This window comes from Martes martes, assembly GCF_963455335.1.
Source record: "Martes martes genome assembly, chromosome: 13".
Taxonomy (NCBI): Eukaryota; Metazoa; Chordata; class Mammalia; order Carnivora; family Mustelidae; genus Martes; species Martes martes.
In genome coordinates, this window is record NC_137901.1 from 59,413,765 (window position 1) to 59,433,872 (window position 20,108).

Consider the following 20,108-nt stretch of genomic DNA (forward strand, 5'->3'; position numbering starts at 1 on the left):
GTAGCTGTGTCCGGGTCCCTCACTTCCCCATTATCCAAGAATTGGGGAGATCTGCTCCTGCTGGAGCGCTGTTGAGATCCTCAGAAACAGAAGACAGATACATGATTTTCTGATCTGTAGGGAGGACCATTCAGAGTTGGTTTTTTCCACCAAGAGGAGGAGAGGGAAGAATTTAACTTCATTCAGCACCAGTATTCTAGGCTTGAATTGGTTGGAGATGATGGAAAAATCTGATGAAAATTATGCAAACCTTGGTTCTCTGTGTTAACCAGGTCTCGCTTCTTTGAGATACAGCAAATTTGTGTTTTAAGTTCAGATGCCCTCCCAAATTTTGTGAGAATGGCAAACTGAACCATTACTTTTTTTTTTTTAAGATTTTATTTAATTTGACAGACAGAGATCACAGGCAGGCAGAGAGACAGGCAGAGCGAGAGGAAGGGAAGCAGGCTCCCCGCTGAGCAGAGAGCCGGACGCGGGACTCGATTCCAGGACCCCGGGACCATGACCCGAGCCGAAGGCAGAGGCTTTAACCCACTGAGCCACCCAGGCGCCCCTGAACCATTACTTTTTAAATGAAGACTGGAGGTAGCAAAATCTTGTGAAGATACCCCAAAACTTAGACCATGTGTATGCCCTGGAGCTCTGAAGAAGTCTGGATATCTAAACCCCAAATGTATTCATGAGCCTAAAAGTAGGGGTGGAGACAATAGGAACTTAAATTATCAGCAAATCACTGACTACTACCAAGAACTGTTTTGTGTTTTGCAAAATCTGCCTAGCATTTGGATGGATGTTCATAGATGGTGTTCTCTCCGGGCCCCGCCCCCCCCCAACTTGTTTTGGACCTAAGAAGTCTCAGAGCCCTCCTGAATTTTAAATAGTATCGTGTAACTACATGAATGTTCAGTTTTCTCTGAATATTTCCTCACATCCTTTCTAAGCTTTCCATACGTCAGCCATGTAGATGCCTTCAAAATAACTAACATGGATGCTTAAGTTAGAAGACACAAGAAACCTAGCAGATAGATGATCTTACGAAATGTATTACTTGCTTTCTCTGCCACGTTGTGTACCAATATGGCTGTTCAGTTTTTAAAGATACTAAGACCTGGATCCCTCTTAGTCTTACCAGCACATGCACCTAAGGAGTTTTAATTGTCTAAACTATACGTATAAAGTATTTTCCATCTTGGCTGCATGTGACTGTCACCTGGAAAGCCCCATATGGAATCTCAGTGCTCAGTCTCCACACCCAGAGATTCTGATTTAATCCTCCACACCCTCCCCTCCATGCCTATATTTTTGTGAAAGCTCTCATGTGATTCTCAGGTGTGCAGTCTGAGTAGACAATCACCGTCCTCATTTACATATCAGAATTCAGGAGATGTGCTTTAAGTTTTCAATATGGGCATCACCAAACTGAACCCACCTTCCAGGGGGCTACATTTTCGTAGTGGGGTGACAAAAACATGCGTATCAGTAGCCAGTGGCATTGTCTTTATAAGGGCTATTTTACCCTAAAATTCACCTAAATTGAGAAGCGGTAGGTATCTAATACCTACCTTGTTTTTAAAGACAGCCTTGTTTTTAAAGACTCGCTAGTCCACAAGAATATTGATCCCACTGGTCAGGACTCTAGCGTGGCTAGAGACCTTAATCCTCAATCTGGGCATGAAACCCAGTATGAGGTAGAAAATATTTTAGGGGAGAAAATTAACTACACAGAAAACTCATTAACACATTGTTTTGATAATTGATGAGTGCCTAAAGCACATGACCCCAAGTTTAGCACAGGTGATGAATTAAGCACCAGTCAACACATGCCTCTCTGCATCTATGTGGACAATCAATGCAACGGCTCCTTTTGATCATTACAGAGAGTTTAGTGCCTTGGACTCCTCTTCCAAGTTGAAGAAAGTCATAAAACCTACATGATATGCCGTGGGTATAAACAGATAGAGACAATTTATAGAGTGCTAAGCAACGTGTCTGGTGCATAGTAATCATTCAGTGACTATTAACTGCCATTATTACCATTATTATAACTGTTGTCATCGCTTGCTGGAAAACAAGGACTGGTTCTTTATTTCTGAGACTGTCACACTAAGCACAGTAACCTGTTCCCATACTCAGGAAGATACAGGGGAACTAAGTAATATGTTTAAAAACCATGGCACAGTTGCATAATAGATCATTTCCTAAGTGTCTGAGTTTTAGCCGTAAACTTTGTGCCTTGCGTTTGAGTTTGTGCCTTGTGTGGGTTTCATCTTACCTGTTTAGATATGATCTTTTCTGAACTTGGTTTAATGCTACACTGATTAACAAAATCACTCAGAAACACCATCTTCAACCCCGGTGCTAATTCTCTCTAGCATGCTCAGTATTCAAACACTGTCCCATATCATGTCTTGCCCTATGTCATTTATTATGCCCTCAAATGCTTTGTTAGCTTCTTTCGGAAGATCTCAGGGGTGGGTATCACCTCAAACGGTCACTCCGCAAACCATATTTCCCAGAGGAACATAAAGTTGTCAACCTGGCATTTTCTTCTCCCAGCGACATCTGCCAAAATTCCTCGGCACCATATAGCCTTACAGAGGATGGGATGCCTGCCTCCTGCCAGCTAGAGGATGTCTTCTAGCATTGGTAACATGTTTCCCTTGGGTATGTATCCATACAACATTTTTAGATGTATCCATTTCTATGTTTTCATTTATAAGTCACAATATTTATTTAGAAGTCATTTTAGTTAGACAGACGTTAGTTAGGAGCCACACAGTTTGGGGCTCCTACACTTGAAAAAATTTGGAAGCAGAACAGAAGCTTTTGCAACTTTTTTGAGCTGTAGATTAAATGTTTACAGTGGAAGTATTTTCAAGGTCCCTGTATTCCAAAAACCTAGATCACTTCTAATAATTTGTAAGAGACATCACCGTGTTATACCTCTGCTACAGAGTTTATCCACCCAACAGTCTTTCCAGAGTCATCTACAGGGAAGGTGCATAAAACGTCTTACGTAGCCAGCAGACTGCTGATTTTGTGTCAAGAACCTTGAAAAATCTGCTGACATGTATAAGTGTTTTATCTTTACAGTCAGATTTTAGGCTTTCAGTGCACAGACAAAATTTCATCCACAAAGCAAGGCATAAAGCAGGCTACACAGCCAAGCATTGTTTCTAAATGAGTTGCATTCGATTTATTTGCTATTTATTTGCTTCCATGACACACACACATATCCAAACACACAAAATATCTATTACTGGGTAAGAAAGAGCTCATATGAAAATAATGGGGCATGTAAAATTTTACTTTTTTTTTTTTTTTTTTTTGGTAAGGTTGACACATAAAGGAAGAGATTATAAACTCACGGGGAGGGTGTTCTGCCAAAGCTGATGACTTGCCTTGGGCACACAGGTCCCCAGATGGCTGACACTAACACGTGGAAACCACCATTCATTATTCACAGCCAATATCAGGAGCAGATTTTTATCTCAGGAGTTGTCTGGCTGTTTTCTGTGTATTTGCTTCTGAAGGCTTTGAAGAGGTTGCTGGTCTAAAAAGGCTTTGTACCAAACTCTGGGGAGAATTTTAAAATGGGCACTGAAATTGGGGGGACAATTTAACAGTGAATTACAGTCATTTGAAGCAACTTAATATGCAAAACAAAAATCACGAGATTTTCTCTTTATAGCTCCCCTGTCTGCATCCTAGTAGATATTTATTAGTTAATAAATACACACTTCAGAATGATTTCAGTTCCAATTATATGTGTTTAAACTCCATCAAGATCTCTTCAATGGTCTTAGAAATGGTAATATTCTCAGTAAGCCTAAATAGTTTTCATTCAGTGGTCTTTTATAGAGGTTTCAGATATGGGTATGCATTTAGATGTATCCAGTGTAAACAAGTTTTGGAATTGGCTCTAGTTATTAATGTTAGTCCTTAAGGAGGACTCACAGAGCCCATTCAATGACTATTAAGTCCTCTAGGTGGAAGCTTCATTCACTTACTCTCCTGCAGCGCCACCTTTCGGCTAAAAACATATTGAAAAAAAATACAAGTACTTAGAGTCAGGAAAGCAAGCAATCAGGCACAATCCACAAAGGTCTCCTGCAGCCAAAGATATGCTGATGGGCTCAGACATACAGGAGGAGCAGAACCAAGTGGCCGCTGCCTTTATGAAGCGAGCATCCCATCAAGACAGACATTAGTCAAATAACTATAAATAATGAAGTAAACAATACACATGTGCAGAGCACTAAAGGAACATTAGGCATTACAGGAGAGTATAAACAGTGAACCCAACTCATTCCTGGGGAGTTCAGGGAGGACAGATTCCCCAAGAGGGTGGGTTTATTGCAGTTTGGAGGGTGATGGATCCTTGAGAGGGTAAGCTGCATGAGGGCAAGGGCTTTGTCCTGTTTACTGCTGCACCCCCAGCACCTACAACAGGACGTGGACCATAGCAGACACTGTCTAGATACTTGTGGAACAAATAAAGGCATATCTAGGTGAGTGGAGGAGGAATGACAAAAGGGAGGCAGGAAGAACAGCCAGCCTCCTGGAAGCAGAGGACATGATGTGGTGAAGGAATTGCAAGCAGCTCAGTCAATTTCCGTATTTTACCAACTCTGGGTCCTCCACAGCTTACACAATGAGTTCCAATTCATGTCCTTTCTATGTCCTTTTTAATTTGCTTGTAACAGTCATAAATGCTTACTAAGCACAAGTAGAATAATGGACACAGCCAGGCACGTTCAAGGAATAAGGACGGTTGCCCCCAAACTTGGGGAGTTTACCAGCGTATGTGGACCTGCCTTTGGGTTGCTACTCTGCACAGAGATTCAGCCAGAGACACTGGTAGGAAGTTTCCAGACTTGGGTCATCACTGCCGCTCTGGCTGAAATGACTACTGGATTTTTTTCAAATTTCCCCCACTTCGGAGTTTCTGTGTGTTTAGTTTACCTTCTTTTAAATCTTCGTACAGAGAGAGCATATGTGTGTGTGTTTTCGGGGCCTGTGGCCATACTGTAGCCAACAGGCTTCTTTAGGCCCGGAATGTATTCGTGCTGTCCGTTCACTGTTCAGTCGATGGAAGGCCCTGGTGCTTATGAGCAATACTCACCAACCTGCCAAACAAGCAAAGCAGACGTCGCTGGTGCACTTCCTGACTCTGGAAAGTCCAGACCTTTTCCTCCGTGGAGCAGCATGAGACTTTTTTCTGCTTGCCCAGCAATGAGATAAACATCACGGGTTTTTCCAAGATTCTTTTAGGTCCTTCATGAGCGTTTTTGCTTGTTTGTTTTGGGATGTAAGGAAATGGTCCCTCTCACTAAAATAAACAGAGGATGCCAGTGTCCTTTCTCCCAAGACAGAAGCACAATATCCAGGTCAGAATCCCCCCACCCCAACCCCGCCATCACCCCAGGAAAGCAGAGTCTTCACGCCCACTGCTGCAGAGCTAGGCCCAGGGTTCACTTGCCCTCCCTTTCTAATGGGTCGGAGAAATGCCTCTTTCTGTATCCTGTTAAAAAGCTGAGGAAAGAAGACATTTTAAAGAGTGCTACAGAATTAGAGGTGAACAAACCATGAATGGTATCAAGTGTCTTTTCCAAAATACAAGTTGCTGATGTTATACATCTCACAACAGTGGCAGCATTCGTAGACACCCTAAAATAACTGGCTTCCCTCTTCCCACCCACTGAATGAATCCAGGGCAAGCTACACAGTTTGTGAATTTCAGTGCAAAATTATTTCAGTGCAAAATGTGGACTCCTTGTTCAAAGAGCAGCAGAAAAGTGCTGCTAAGGGTACTAGAAGAGAAAGTTCTTCGCTTTCTCCCACAGCCTTTCTCTCTAACTGCCGCAGCATTTTTCATTTGCCATTTAATGATGTTCTATGTGAAAAAAATTAAAATTATTTAAGCTACTAGCATGAATTTAACCACAAATCTTTTTACCATGCAATGCCAGTTTTAAATGTAAATATAAGAGCAGGGACCTCATTTGCAGAATCACTGAAGTCACATAATTCATATTTTGCAGCTTGTGCATGCATTCCTATTTTGTTCTTGGCAAAACTATTGACATGAAATGAACCCAATTGCTTTCATTTCCCTTCTTGGTACACACATGTGCTACCAGCACTCTGGACTTCCAGTTTACTGATGGGGAGGAAAAGACTAAGAGCAAAGGGAACTGTGGGTTGTCTTCTTTTCTGTGTCCCTGTTATCACTCAAGAGTGTTTGTGGTTCGCTAACACAGGGAAGTCACCTAAGTAAGAAAGGACAGGACAAATAGTGTTCTTTGGTCATTAGTGGTTTTTACAGTGCCACTGCCGTCTTTCTGCCCTCTTGTTCAAACAGATGGTGTGGACTCTGGAGGCTGTGAGTGTTCCGGCAGCTTCCTCAGTCATAGGTAACACACCTGCCATGTACTCCCCAGAATCGCAGGTCCACTGAATTCTGTGCTCACGGGCATTAGACCGGTCAAATGTGAACAGAACACCAAGGTACGGTGGACATGCATATCACATGTATCTCTGCTCACGTCATGCTCTGTTGTCCCCTGGATGTCACTTGCAAAACACAAGTTCAAAGATAAAATTATTAAAAATTGCAAGATAGGAAAAACAGAGCATTCAACTAAGCCCGGAGCCCTTTTAGCTGGTGGTGGCAGCGGGGGGTTGTGTGACTTGTCAGGTAGCACACGAAGAAATCCAGTCCTGGGCAAGTCCTAGGTGTCCTTTTCCTGGCCATTCACTCAACTCCTCCTCTCCAGCTGAGTGTCCACTCATGTTGCTTCGCCCAGACATCTAGCTCCATTCCTAGAAGAATCCCAACCATTCACCTGATCAAAACCTATCACAGTCCACCTGCATGTCCCTCTTACGATCCAACTATGCAGTTCCAGGTTCTGCTCTACAACAAGCTGCCAAGATAAAAAAGTATGTTTCAAGGTTCCCTGCTAGCATGCCTGTACTCCAGGAAATTACTTCTCTTTCATATTTTTCATTCCAAGAACTCCTGAGGCTCCTCAATATCCCTCACCATACACACCTTCACAAAGCTAGGCTTGCACAAACCTACCCATAAAGGTTTTCAATATTGTTAGACTTCAACCATTCAATAAAAAAGCATATAATAAGTATTAGCATCATGAAAATATGAAAAGAAAACAATAGACGGAGGGGGATATTCACAACATATGACAATGAGTTGTGACTGCTAGCCATAGTGTTTAAATAATTCATGAAATTTACCTAGGAGAAAAATAATACACAGGAAGACACTCAACCTTGCTAAAACTAAGATTAGAAAAATTAAAAACCAAAGTGGAGCACAATTTTTCACCCATGAAATACATGATTAAGTTTAAAATGTTGTAAATGATGTTGGCAAAATTATGATGAAAGGCAAATATGTGTTTCTTGTTTAATCCAATGTAAATTTGAAGACTCCTTTCATAAAGGAATGTGGGGAAATGTATCCCACATGAATCCTATAAACTTATCCTGAGAACTAATACAAAATAAATAAAACCTTTTCATCATAATACATTCATTAAAACATTGTTTGATGAGAGTGAAAAAGCTGGAGATAATACCTGATTATCTAGCAATAAGGAAAGAGATTAATAGAGCCCACTTATAAGTTATTCATAGAACTGTATTCAAATATTTTAATTATGAAAAAATCAGTAGCAAGATGTTTCTGATACGTTAAAAAGCCAACAAAATTCTGGCCAAGATATGATTTCATTATGTGAAATGAAGTATGCTGAATAACAGAACAAATTAATATAGCTTGATTCAGTCAATGGCAGATTGTAGTATTTTCCCCTTTTATCTTGTATTGCCATGATGTTCTATGGTATTTGTTGGGCAATCACAATTTTTTTATTGTGATAAACTCATATATCATTTAATTTTCTCAGTAATTATATGCTGACACTGATTTATGATTTGGCATAAGCAAGCCCAACTAAACACATGAGCTTGTTGGAAAAACAAGATGAGGAAACACACTTGAACACATTTAATAACCTATAAGCTATGAAATGCAAACCAGTATGTATTATCATTACGATCACTAACATAATTTTTAGTTAATGCTGTATTTTTTAAGCCATCAGCTTTGAGGAGAATTCTCACAGAAATAATGTGGATCAAGCATATTTCTCCCCATGAGTCCTGACTCCATTCATTTTATGCACTGGAAGAGGAAATCATGTTACATTTGGCAACTTGGTAGAAACTCAGATACAAGGACAGTGGCCTTTAGGGCATTTCTTTCCCCATGGAGTGAGCAACATGCTGCTGCTGTTTTTTTTTTTTCTTTCCCCTTTTTTTTGAAGTTATTTATTAGTTATTTATTTGACAGAGAAATTATTTATTTATATTTATATTTAGAAGTTATTTATTTGACAGAGTTATTTATTTGACAGAGAAAGACACAGTGAGAGAGGGAACACAAGTAGGGGGAGTAGGAGAGGGAGAAGCAGGCTTCCTGAGGAGCAGGCATCCCCATGTGGGGCTCAGTCCCAGGACCGGGGGATGGTGACCTGAGCCAAAGGCAGATGCTTAATGACTGAGCCACCCAAAGGCCCCAAGCAATATGTTTCTTGAGATAGTTTCTAGAACAGGTCAGCATTAGTGACTTCAGGAAGAAGTTCTGATTCAGAATGGAAAAATAGTACAACTGAGGAACAGAACGTAAGCCAGAAAGCCAGGAAGTCTGGGTGTATGGTTGCCCTCTTGTCTTCATTGCCAAGGAACAGAGCACAACCACACAGCCTCTCTGCACTACAGTTTCGGCAGGCAGAAAAGCTAAGCAATCATATTAATAATCCTTATTTCTCAGGGCTCTAATGTAGATCAAATGTACCCGATACTATAAAGCTTTGTATGACTACTACCATTGAGTTTGGAGACTTTATGGGGAGATGGTCTCCATGTTTTCTGGGTCACACACACACACACTGACCAGAAAAGGCGGTTTTGTGTATATGCCCCAACTATGAGTAATGATATATTTATGTCATAAATTAAACATATAGGTATCATATGCATTATCTATATCTGGTAATAGCTAAATGTATATTGTTATATATGATATTTATATTTATAATATGTTAATATGTATGATACTTATATTTGTATGCATGATACATATATTTTATTTATATTTATATTTTTATCATATATATTTATATTTTATATATGCGGTATTAATATTTATCATATATGTACACATCTCACTATCATTACCTAATAAATCAGGGCACACAACAAATTTAGGACAAGAATCATTTATAAAACGTAATTCAAACATCTCTTAATAGTGCTGAATTTTTTGTTCAATTCCTAGTAGATCTGACTGAATGAAAATTGCTTTGATGGAAGCCCTGTAATAGTGGCTTAAGCAAACAAGATAAATTTTTCTCACATGCCCGGAGTCCTGAGATGGGTAGTCCTGGGCTCATGCAGCTGTGCCGTAACATCTCCAGCATCTCAGGCTGGTTTGACACTTCCATCCTGTCACTATTCGCCTCTGATTTTCCTCTTTGTGGTGACTCTCACGTGGGCAAGACAGTGGCTCAACCTCCAGCGCCCAGCCTGCTTTCTAGGCTGGAAGAAGACAGTGACAGGGGAGTGAAACATTTACTGGTTGGTGTGTCCACGTGTGTTTTGAGGACAAAGCACCTCAGGTTAAGAGGCTGTGGCTTTATCTTCCTTTCTTGCCCCTAAAATGTACCTTTTAAAATACAATACAATACAATACAATGTACTTTTCACCTCCTCCCCAATTCACTCCCCAACTCACCTGAGTTGCACGGAGGTTTGACTTGTTCAAGGTCTCTTGGGGAGCAAGGGGCAGAGTTAGGACCAGCAGACAGATGGGCAGACTGGACCAGCGTCCTTTCCACAGCTCTGTGGTGGCTCTGGGACAACGGGCACAATGGACACCATGGGCAGGCATTCTGGGGGAGATCTAGGATGGACCCACAGCCTCAGCATCCATGTCCTGGCATTGACGCTGGAGATCCACCAAAACACGCAGATACTGTGGTTCTTGAACACAGGGCTTTAAGGGGACTCAAGAATTCAGTAAGAATGATAGAACCCGCACCAGGAGGTAAAAGAGCACTGCGCCCCTCTCAGCCCCAGCCCCAGCCCCACCCCCAGAGCCCTTACCACCAGATGAATTATCTGCCCCAGCTGGAATTGCTACATAGTGTGATTCAACCTCATTCACTCTCTCCCCGTTTCTCATCATGGAATCAGGGAGGTTAGGGAAGCTATTTCTTATCCTTAGAAAAACAAGAGTTATGTGAGGAAGGGATCTGAGATTAAATGGGTCAACATTCAAACCCCAGTGTGTGCACTTAGAAGCTGGATGACCTATAATGGGAGACTTAAAATTCTGGACTTCTGTTTCTGTTAAAACAATGAAGATGAAGTATGGCCAGAGAAAGCCGCAAACTCACAGTCCATACAGAAACCAAGGGTCTGGCCACTTGGGTACAGGACTCCTGGAAAGGAAGAAATAGCTTAATCATTTTCCCAGAAGCCTGAAAGTCAAGCAGATTGTAGTGACTATAATGATGATACCTTGCGTTTATCTGGTTCCTTTCTCTTAAGAGCTCAGAGTGCTTCTCAGACATTATCTCATTAATTTGCAAATCATTCCTGGGAGTTAGGTAGGAATAAAGCCAGAGAAAAGTTCTAGCTTACCACTTTACTAAGAGGCAATGATTGAAATATCCTCTCTTGCAAGTAGATGCACCGTCTGTGCACAGATACGCTGTTAAATAAAGCATGCACAGAGGAGATCAATTGGCAGATTCTTGCAATCTCTAAAATAATACACATTTTTTTAAAAATAATACACATTTTGCAGAAAAGAAGGTCTTGCAATAAAAATCTTTTTTGGGGGGCGGCGCCAGTGTGGCTCAGTGGGTTAAAGCCTCTGCCTTCGGCTCAGGTCATGATGCCAGAGTCCTGGGATTGAGCCCCGAATTGGGCTCTCTGCTCAGCAGAGAGCCTGCTTCCTCCTCTCTCTCTGCCTACTTGTGATCTCTGTAAAATAAATAAATAAAATCTTTTTTAAAAAATAAATAAATAAAAATCTTTTTTTAAAATTTCTTCATAAATGAAAGGGCTTAGGGAGTTATACTCCTAGAAGTGAAATAGGAAGCCAGTGAGATTCAAAATATGATATTTAGTGTATGTAAATGTGAGCTTTCTTCCTCAGCACATGGCAATGACTGGAATACAATTGTCCTTAAAAAAGAATCCAAAAGTATGGAGAGTGGAAATATTTTCCGGTGACCAAATGAACACTGTGCAATAGAAAAGGACACTGATCTGATCAATGCACTGCCAATATTTGGTCCCATTAGCAAGGAAGTTCCTAGAGGGAACGTTTCCCCTGACAGTTGTTCTTGGCATGAAAATAAGGAGGTAAACATGAAGTCCCTAAGCTCACTGAGTCTGGGAAGCAGATATCCAACTGGGGGGGATCAGTCCAGGCAGAGAACAAGGCCCTTGTCAAGAAGGAAGATGAACTCTGGCTGCCTTAGGTCAGGGTCTCTAGAAGCCCAGCCTGAGTGGTGCTTTTGGTGCAAGTGACTGCTTGAGGGGAGGCTGTCAGACGAGGGGTGGGAGAGCAGGTGGTCAGGGGAGGAGAGCGAAAGAAGGATGGGGACTCTAACACAGACTGGGGTCAGCCTGGTCGCAAGAAGCCCTTAGAAATGCAGATTACATCACAGAGATGACTCCGCTTTAGGAAAGGGACTGCTGTTGTACCTCTTTGTTGGTCAGTCACTGGCCATGAGGTGCCCAGGGCACGCAGTGGGGTCATAACCTCCCTAGACAGGTGGCTGCAATCCAAGCAAGGGCCATGCACTATAAAGGGGCAGCTGTGACCACGAGTAGCCGGGACTCAGTGTGCCTGCAGAGGCGGTGAAAGGCAGGTGCCGAGGAGAGCTCCTGGGTTGGCTTTGGTGCTGCTCGATGACCAGGCAACTGAACACACTCCTGGTCTCTCCCAAAACAGACACTTTGTTTCATTCTTCTCTCCCCAAACATATTCCCTTCTCTTCCAATAAACCCATATACAGGCGACCAAGAAACCAACTCATCAAACAAGACAATAAGGCAGCCAGTCATGTGAAACAAGGTGTTCAGTAAAAGCTGTGAAATGCCCTCTATCCTCAAAGCACAGTGGCCGAATGACTCCTCCCCTTCTCTTCACTGCTCTAAATCCCATCCATCAACTTGGGCAATGCTTTTGGGGGTTTTGGGTTTTGTTTGTTTGTTGTTGTTGTACTCTTTTTTTTTTTTTTTAAGATTTTATCTATTTATTTGACAGAGATAACAAGTAAGCAGAGAGGCAGGCAGAGAGAGAGAGAGAGAGGGGAGGAAGCAGGCTCCCCACTGAGCAGAGAACCCGATGTGGGGCTCGATCCCAGCACCCTGAGATCATGACCTGAACCGAAGGCAGAGGCTTTAACCCACTGAGCCACCCAGGCGCCCCTACTGTTGTTGTACTCCTAGCATTTGCTTTATTTCAGACACTGTCCTTGGCGCGGGCACACAGTAGTAAAAAATGGAGTCCATGTTCCACGTCCAGTCCAGAATATGACCTTTTCAGGGGCCATCTCCCCCCTGGCACAGCCTGCAAGGCCCCACACAAAAAGAGAGTTGGGTCACAAAGCTAGTGTTCTCTCTTCATGGGCTTGGTGTGTTACTGAGACTCGTGTCAGGTCTTTCCTTGCCCAAGAGGACAGTTGCCAGTTAGGTCTGCTTCACTGCTCTGCAAGATTCAGACAGATGCCAGGGGCTGGGCCATCCTGGTTGTAGTTGCAGCCAATCCTGTCCCACAAGGTGGCCCAAATGTGGTTTGACAACTCCCCCTTACAGAGTAGTCATGAATCCCGGCCAAGGACAACATGTATTATTTCTAATATACTTTCTATATTAAAAAGGATTAGAAGTGGGCATTGATATTGGCTAAACGCCTTGGACATGCAGCTAGGCAGCGGTTTTGATTTCACTCCACGTGAAAACAAGTTCTTTTTCTTTTCAAGGCTCACACATCTGGTTTCTCCCCCCAAAAAGTTCATCTTCTCTGACTTCTTATAAGCGTGCTATTCTCATTCTTCAGTTGTGGCTTCAGACCCCTCCTGAGAGAATCCTTCCCTAACCCCCCAGACTGTAGCTTCTATACCCTCTTCCCAAATTTTCATTATTCTCCTTCTCGGTGGGCTGTTCTTTTTCTTCACAGCAGTTTCACTACTTTAACTTTCACGTGTATGTGTCTGTGTGCACATGTGTGTAGGTTTGCATCTGTTGTCACGCTAGACTGAAAGCCCACCAGGGCTGCAAACATGTTTTGTTCATCGCTCAGATCCAACCCCAGGAGAGACTGACACAGAAGACATACTATTGGAGGAGAAGGTCTGGTGCAGTGGCTGAAAGCATGGACCCAGGATTCGAATCCTGACCTTCCACTCACTAGCTCTGGGGCCTTCAAAAATCTCTAGGCCCCAGTTTCCCTATCAGTAGAGTGAGGATAGTGATACCACCCGTGTTTCTGTGTCATTGTCCTATTTAGATGGACTACTTCATGTGAAGTGCTCAGATAAGTCCCTGGCACATGGTAAGCCCTTAACAGATATAAACCACTTTTGTTTGTAGCTTGGATGAAGAGATAGAATGTGTAGAGCACTTCAAAGTCCTGTGATTCTAATAGCTCTATGTGCACCAAGCAACTGATTTGGAAGAATGAAAACTTTCCAACTGTCCATTGAGTATTTATTTCTCTTGAAGCTTTGACATTCTGTTTTGCTTGCTTTTCAGTTATCCCTTTGCCATCCTTGTGAGAGATGAGATAGCGAATGCTTGCTTTTCCTTGGTGCTGCCCCTGTTGACCTTGCTGCAAGGAGTGGAGACACAGAAGCAGCAAGCCCAGAGGGCCCTGGCTGGGCAGGTGCAGTGGCAGCCCTTCCAGCACCGCACAGCCTGCTAACTGCTAAAGGACAAGCTCGTGCATGGCTGAGCTCTCCGTGGAAGGGGACAGTCACTACCGCTCACCGTAAAATGTATGACCTTATGAGAAGATGCCATAAGCACAGATGCAAAGGAAAACAATGACTGAAAATGGAAAAAGATTAAGGGAGATGAATTTATTCCTATGATCTACAGAGAAGAAATTACATCCGTGGAGACACAGAAAACTATTCCAGCCCACAAGACATTTATAATCTAGGAACACAAACTAGGCTCAAACTAAGTCACAGGAAGAAACAGCAAATGTGAGAATTTGCCCACCCTAGAATCATGAATCCTATTTGCTTTCATGAAAGCTTTCCCATATAGAAGTATGAACAGTATTTAGATTCTTTTGATTTGCGAGGCAGTATATGTGGATTTTAAAAATGCTAGTGAAATTTAAACAAAGTTCCCTTGATGAAGGGGCCACTTATTCTCAATTGCTCTGATACACAAGTGCATGAGATCACATGGCGTATGGTTATTATGAGGCCCTCACCCATACTGTGAAGTGGTATAGTGTTACTAGAAAATTGATTTGCATTAATTGTAAAGGCAGATTGCAAACTCTAAGGTCACCACTAAAAAATGTTTAAAAAAAAAAGTCTAACTTACTTTCCATCTGTATATATTTCTGGGAGAAACTATTTGCAAAAAACATATCTGATAAAGGACTATATCCAAAAATACAGAGAGAACTTCTAAAACTCAACAATAAGAAAATAAACAACTTGATTTAAAAAAACGGGCCAAAGGCCAACCTCATCAAAGAAAGCACATGAAGAGATACTCCACATCATGAGTCACCAAAGAAATCCAAATTAAAACCATGAGATGCGGGGCACCTGGGTGGCTCAGTGGGTTAAAGCCTCTGCCTTCGGCTCAGGTCATGATCTCAGCGTCCTGGGATCGACTCCCTCATCAGGCTCTCTGCTCAGCAGAGAGCCTGCTTACCCCTCTCTCTCTGCCTGCCTCTCTGCCTACTTGTGATTTCTCTCTCTGTGTGTCAAATAAATAAGTAAAATCTTTAAAACAAAACAAAAACAAAACCATGAGATGCCACTACACACCCATTCAAACGGGCAAAATGCAGAACACTGACAACCCCAAATGCTGACAAGGATGTGGAGCATCAGGAACTCTCATTCATTGCTGGTGGGAATACAAAACGATACAGCCACTTTGGAGACAGTTTGTTGATTTCTTACAAAACTAAACGTATTCTTACCATATGATCTGGCAATCACATTCTTTGGTATTGATCCAAAAGAGTCAGCAAATTATGTCCCCACGAAAATCTGCACATGGATGCTTACAGAGGCTTACTGACACGAGCCTAAACTTGGAAGCAACCAAGGTGTCCTTCAGTAGGTGAGTGGGTAAATATACTAGGGCACATCCAGACAACAGAATATTATTCAGGGCTACAAGAAATGAGCTATCATGCCATCAAAATATATAGAGGAACCTTCTATGTATATTACTAGTATATTATATTAGTATATTAATATGTATACATTATATATGTTATTTATATTATATATATTTGTATATATAGTATATATTAGTTTGTATATTAATATATATATTACTATTGAAAAAAGCCAATCTGAAAAGGCTCCATACTGTGTAATTCCAGCTATATGACATTCAGGGAAAGGCAAAACTATGAAGACTATAAAAAAGGCCAGTGGTTACCAGGGGTAGGGCAGATTCTCGACTGCCCCAGGAAGAAATAAAGAATTTGGCTTGCTTTGCATCTAGTAAAAATATGTTTTTTGGGTTTTTTTTTTTTTTTTAAATATGTTTTTTTAAATTAAAATCTCCAAACCAAGGAAACCTTAGTTCCAGATATTATTGGTAAATTCTATAAAACATTTAAGGAAGAAATACTCACTTTCTAAAAATAGCAGAGGAAGAAACACTTTCCCAGCTAGTTTATGAAGATAATGTTGTTCTGACACCAAAATCAAAGATATTATACGGAAAGAAAATTCCAGATCACTATTCCAAGGAAAACAGACTAAAAATTCTTACCAAAATATTAAATCCAACAATATGTAAAGAGAATACTACTTCATTACAACATAGCGCTTATTTCAAGATTGCAGCATGGCTCAAATTTGAAAATCTGTGAGTATATATGAAGTCACCACATTAGAATAAATAAAGAAATACACATGATTATCTCAAAAAATGCAAAAGTTAATCTACAGGTGGGGACAAGCAGCTATGGAACCTCAGTTGCATTGCCGACTTACCCCTGCCTGAAGCAAAGGGCCTTGAGGTGACTCATGTCAGGAAAGGTCAAAAGGCAATTTTCTGGAGAAAGGGGCAGTAATGAGGGAGCAACTGGGCAGTGGGTCTACCAGCCAATAAAGGACATCTTTGGGAATGGGTACTGCAACATCTTCTGTATTATATATACTCTAAAGTATGGTATCTCTTCAATTTGTTTCTTATACCTTCATCAGTACATCAAGTGGTTAATATAGCAATAATGTATGTGTGTATGTATAGTTTGTATTTTATGTTGCCTGAATTCTTGGACTATATGAATATATGGAGAGAGATAGAGAAAGAGAGAGGACAAATATCAAATATGATATTAGAAATTAGAAATTAGAAATTAGAAATTAGAAATTTTTGGATCTTGGGGCACCGGGTGGCTGAGTCAGTTAAGTGTCTGCCTTCAGCTCAGGTCATGATCTCAGGGTCCTGGGATTGAGTCCTGCATCAGGCTCCCTGCTCAGTGGGACAGTCTGCTTCTCCCTCTCCCTCCCCCTGCTCATGCTCTCTCTCTCTCATTCACTCTGTCTCACAAATAAATGAAATCTTAAAAAAAAATTTTTTTTGGATCTACATAATGGATGTATAAGCATTTACTGTATTATCCTTTTAACGTTTTCTGTGCATGTAAAAGTTCTGAAGTGGATGAAAACTAAGTATCCCCTTTAAGTATAAAATAATTCTAGAACAATATAAAAAAAGATGCTTTTGCCTCAAACACATGGAAGGTGCTCTGTAAAGCTTTGCTGACCTTAGGAGGCTTCCTTTCAATTTAGTTGTGTGCAAATGACAAACTGCTTATACAATTAGATTTTCTGAGAAAACTGTCCCAGAAATATTCAGACCTTAGCCAACTGTGAAAGCAAAATGTTTTTTAATTTGCAAAACAGTTTATGTCTTTTCGTACATACATATTTTAAAAATGATTTTAACATTTAGAGTTTCTTGTATGTCTCATATATAATTAAAGGAAAGCTTCTTCTGACTTCCAAAACTTTAAAAAGTTAAAAAACATAAAATTATTTGAAGAGGTTTTATGCAGTTTACGAGAACTATGCAGCAGTTTTGTGACTGCATAGTTTGGCATGCACCTAGTATTTTGCTTTGGTAATTACAGAGCTATGGTATTTAACATCATATTTTTACAGTTTTGTCACTGTATTATGCTATTCTGCAGCCAAGAGGAAAAATAGCAAACCATTTTTCATTGGATTCCCCCCCCCCCCAAAAAAAGAGAAAAACACCATGACAATGAAGCCAGGGTATTAAGTTAACAAAAATCTGCAAATCCAAAAAAGGAGCCCTACCTAGCTTTCAGGCATCCTGACTAGAGAAGATTCACCTAATTCTCCATCACACTTTTTCTCGGCTCATTTTCTCTGTCTCTTCTGGAGCATCTTCGGAAACAGGGACAGGGCAGGCAAAAGTGACTGTGTTAGTGCCGTGAAAAAAAAGTCACAGAAGGCTGTATTTCTGGGAGATTCGAGACACATAAAGCAAGGAGACACAGATCAGTGAGGCACTAGCTCATTTGCTACCACAGCCCTGGTGGCAGAGACCGCTTCTACTTTTCACCCAGAGAGAATCCCATGTTCCTCTCCCTCATCTCCTGCTTCTCTATTTCCACCTCTCCTTTTCCTTCTCTCCTTCACTGCCAATGCCACGTTCAGTTCAATATGCAGCCAATATGGGCTGGGGGCAGCCTCGTGTGCCTTCTATTACATCACTGATTCTAGAAGGTCATGCCCGTCCCTTCTCTGGCCCTTCTTCCACTCCTGAAGCCCCCAGACACACTCAGAAGTCACCGTGAGTGAGCAGCCTATGTAAGAAAGAGAGGGGTAAAGAAATCTTTGACATGAAAATGCAATGAATAATTCCCTTGGAGTGTTCTATGTCCTGTGTCACTACACTCAATGTAGTCAAAATATAAAAAGTCAGTCTATGACATAGTAACCTTATCTTCAGATAATATTTTGCAAGAAAAGTCATCTGTAAATTGATTGACTAGGTTTATGGAAAGGATTAAAGTTATCTGCAAAGTAAAGGAAACTCCATCGTCACCATGATCACCCCTCTTGCTTTTAAAATCACACAGTTCATCAAATGCAAAGCAGACACTGCATTATATTCATGTTAGCAACAGGGAAGAGGCACAGGGCTTCAGAACAACTCCCAAGTTCCAATTGTGTGCAGCTTCAAACATCTTTAAGTGCAACTATTGGAAGAGGCTCTCTTTTCATAATATCTTACACCTGTAATAGCACCTTATGATTTGTAACCTCGGCCCCAGACACATCCTGGCAAGCCCTCCCTGATCCAGGAGAGTTAATATTAAGTGTCTCTTGGAATGTTTGTACTTTTCAGGCTATGCCACCTGGTAAATTCCATGATATTTTGGCAGAGTCTATCCACCTCCTCCCTCTGTGAGTCTCTCAGGATTGCCAACTGAAGCGATTCCATATGACTCAGACCATCCCTGGTCCCACGTCTCCTGCAAAAACCATCAGAAGTCAGTGCAGAGTGGAGTAAAGCTCAAGAGAACCATCAGGTGATAAAGCATTTTCCTTGGAACATCAGTCCTGAAATAACCTCTTCAATGGCCAGGTCAGGCAATTCCCCCTGGAAGCATCAAACACGCATTACAGCTTGAAAAAGAAAAACTGGACTGCCCCCAAGAAAGAACTAAAAAGGCACCAATTAGCAATACCACAAAGCCACAAACAAACCTACCTCCTTCATCCTGTCCTGCTCTTTTAATTAAAAACATCAGTAATATGTAGCGTTCAGAAAATGTTCACTGAGCACCTACTGTGGGCTGGGCAGCCTCTACTTCTCCTCTCCTTGCCTGGCAGTTAATTATAGCTGTCCCCCTCCAACCCCAGCCACCATGAGCTTCATTATGTAACTTTTCACACACAACTGTGACTCCCTCTTTACTTTGCTCCCCCCCACCACCACTCCTCAATTTCAAACTCTTTGATGTTATTTTATTCAGCGTTGTATCTTCGAAATATAGTTGGGTGCTCAGCACACAGTAGGCACTCAAAGACTAGCCACTGAGTGAATGAATCCTCAATGGAGGGCTTGTCAGGCACTCTGCTGGAATCTGAACATTAAAAATATATTTTCTGGGATCTGGCTGTGCTATAGGCAGTGTGTTTAAAAGTATGTTACATTGTTTCATTTAGTCTTAACAATAGCTCCGCAAAACAGGTGTCATGGTCATTCAGAGGGAAGAGGTCAGACAATGTGTGTCTGACCAACAGCAGAATCAGGATTTGACTCCAATCTCTCTGATACCATAAATGTCCCTCATCCTCAAGGAGCTGACAATTTCTAGAGAGAACACGTATGACTGCAGGCAAACTGTCTTTATTACTCTTCACTTAGATTTCTGTGAGGCTATAGGGGAGCTCATTGCTGATAGAATGTGAAGGGAGAGAGAGAGAAGGGTAAGAAAGGGTTAAGCTGACGTGTGAAGGACAAATAGAGTGGGGAATCTGGAGAAAGTTCATAACTAGGAAGGACATTAAAGAGCATGCTTGGGAAGCAAAGTAGTGTGTCACAGCAGACCAGCTGTTCTCGGGGAAACCCTCCTGAGTCACCAGACAGAGCCGGACTCTTCTCTGGCTGGTGGAGGAGCTGATGGGGTCACAGAGAGGCCTGAGTGACTCCCGTCTGTAGGTCAGAAAAATGTTCCTACATTCTCCTCTACAACGTGGAGAGGGGTAGATTCTGGGGACAGGATAAGGGTTAGTTTATAG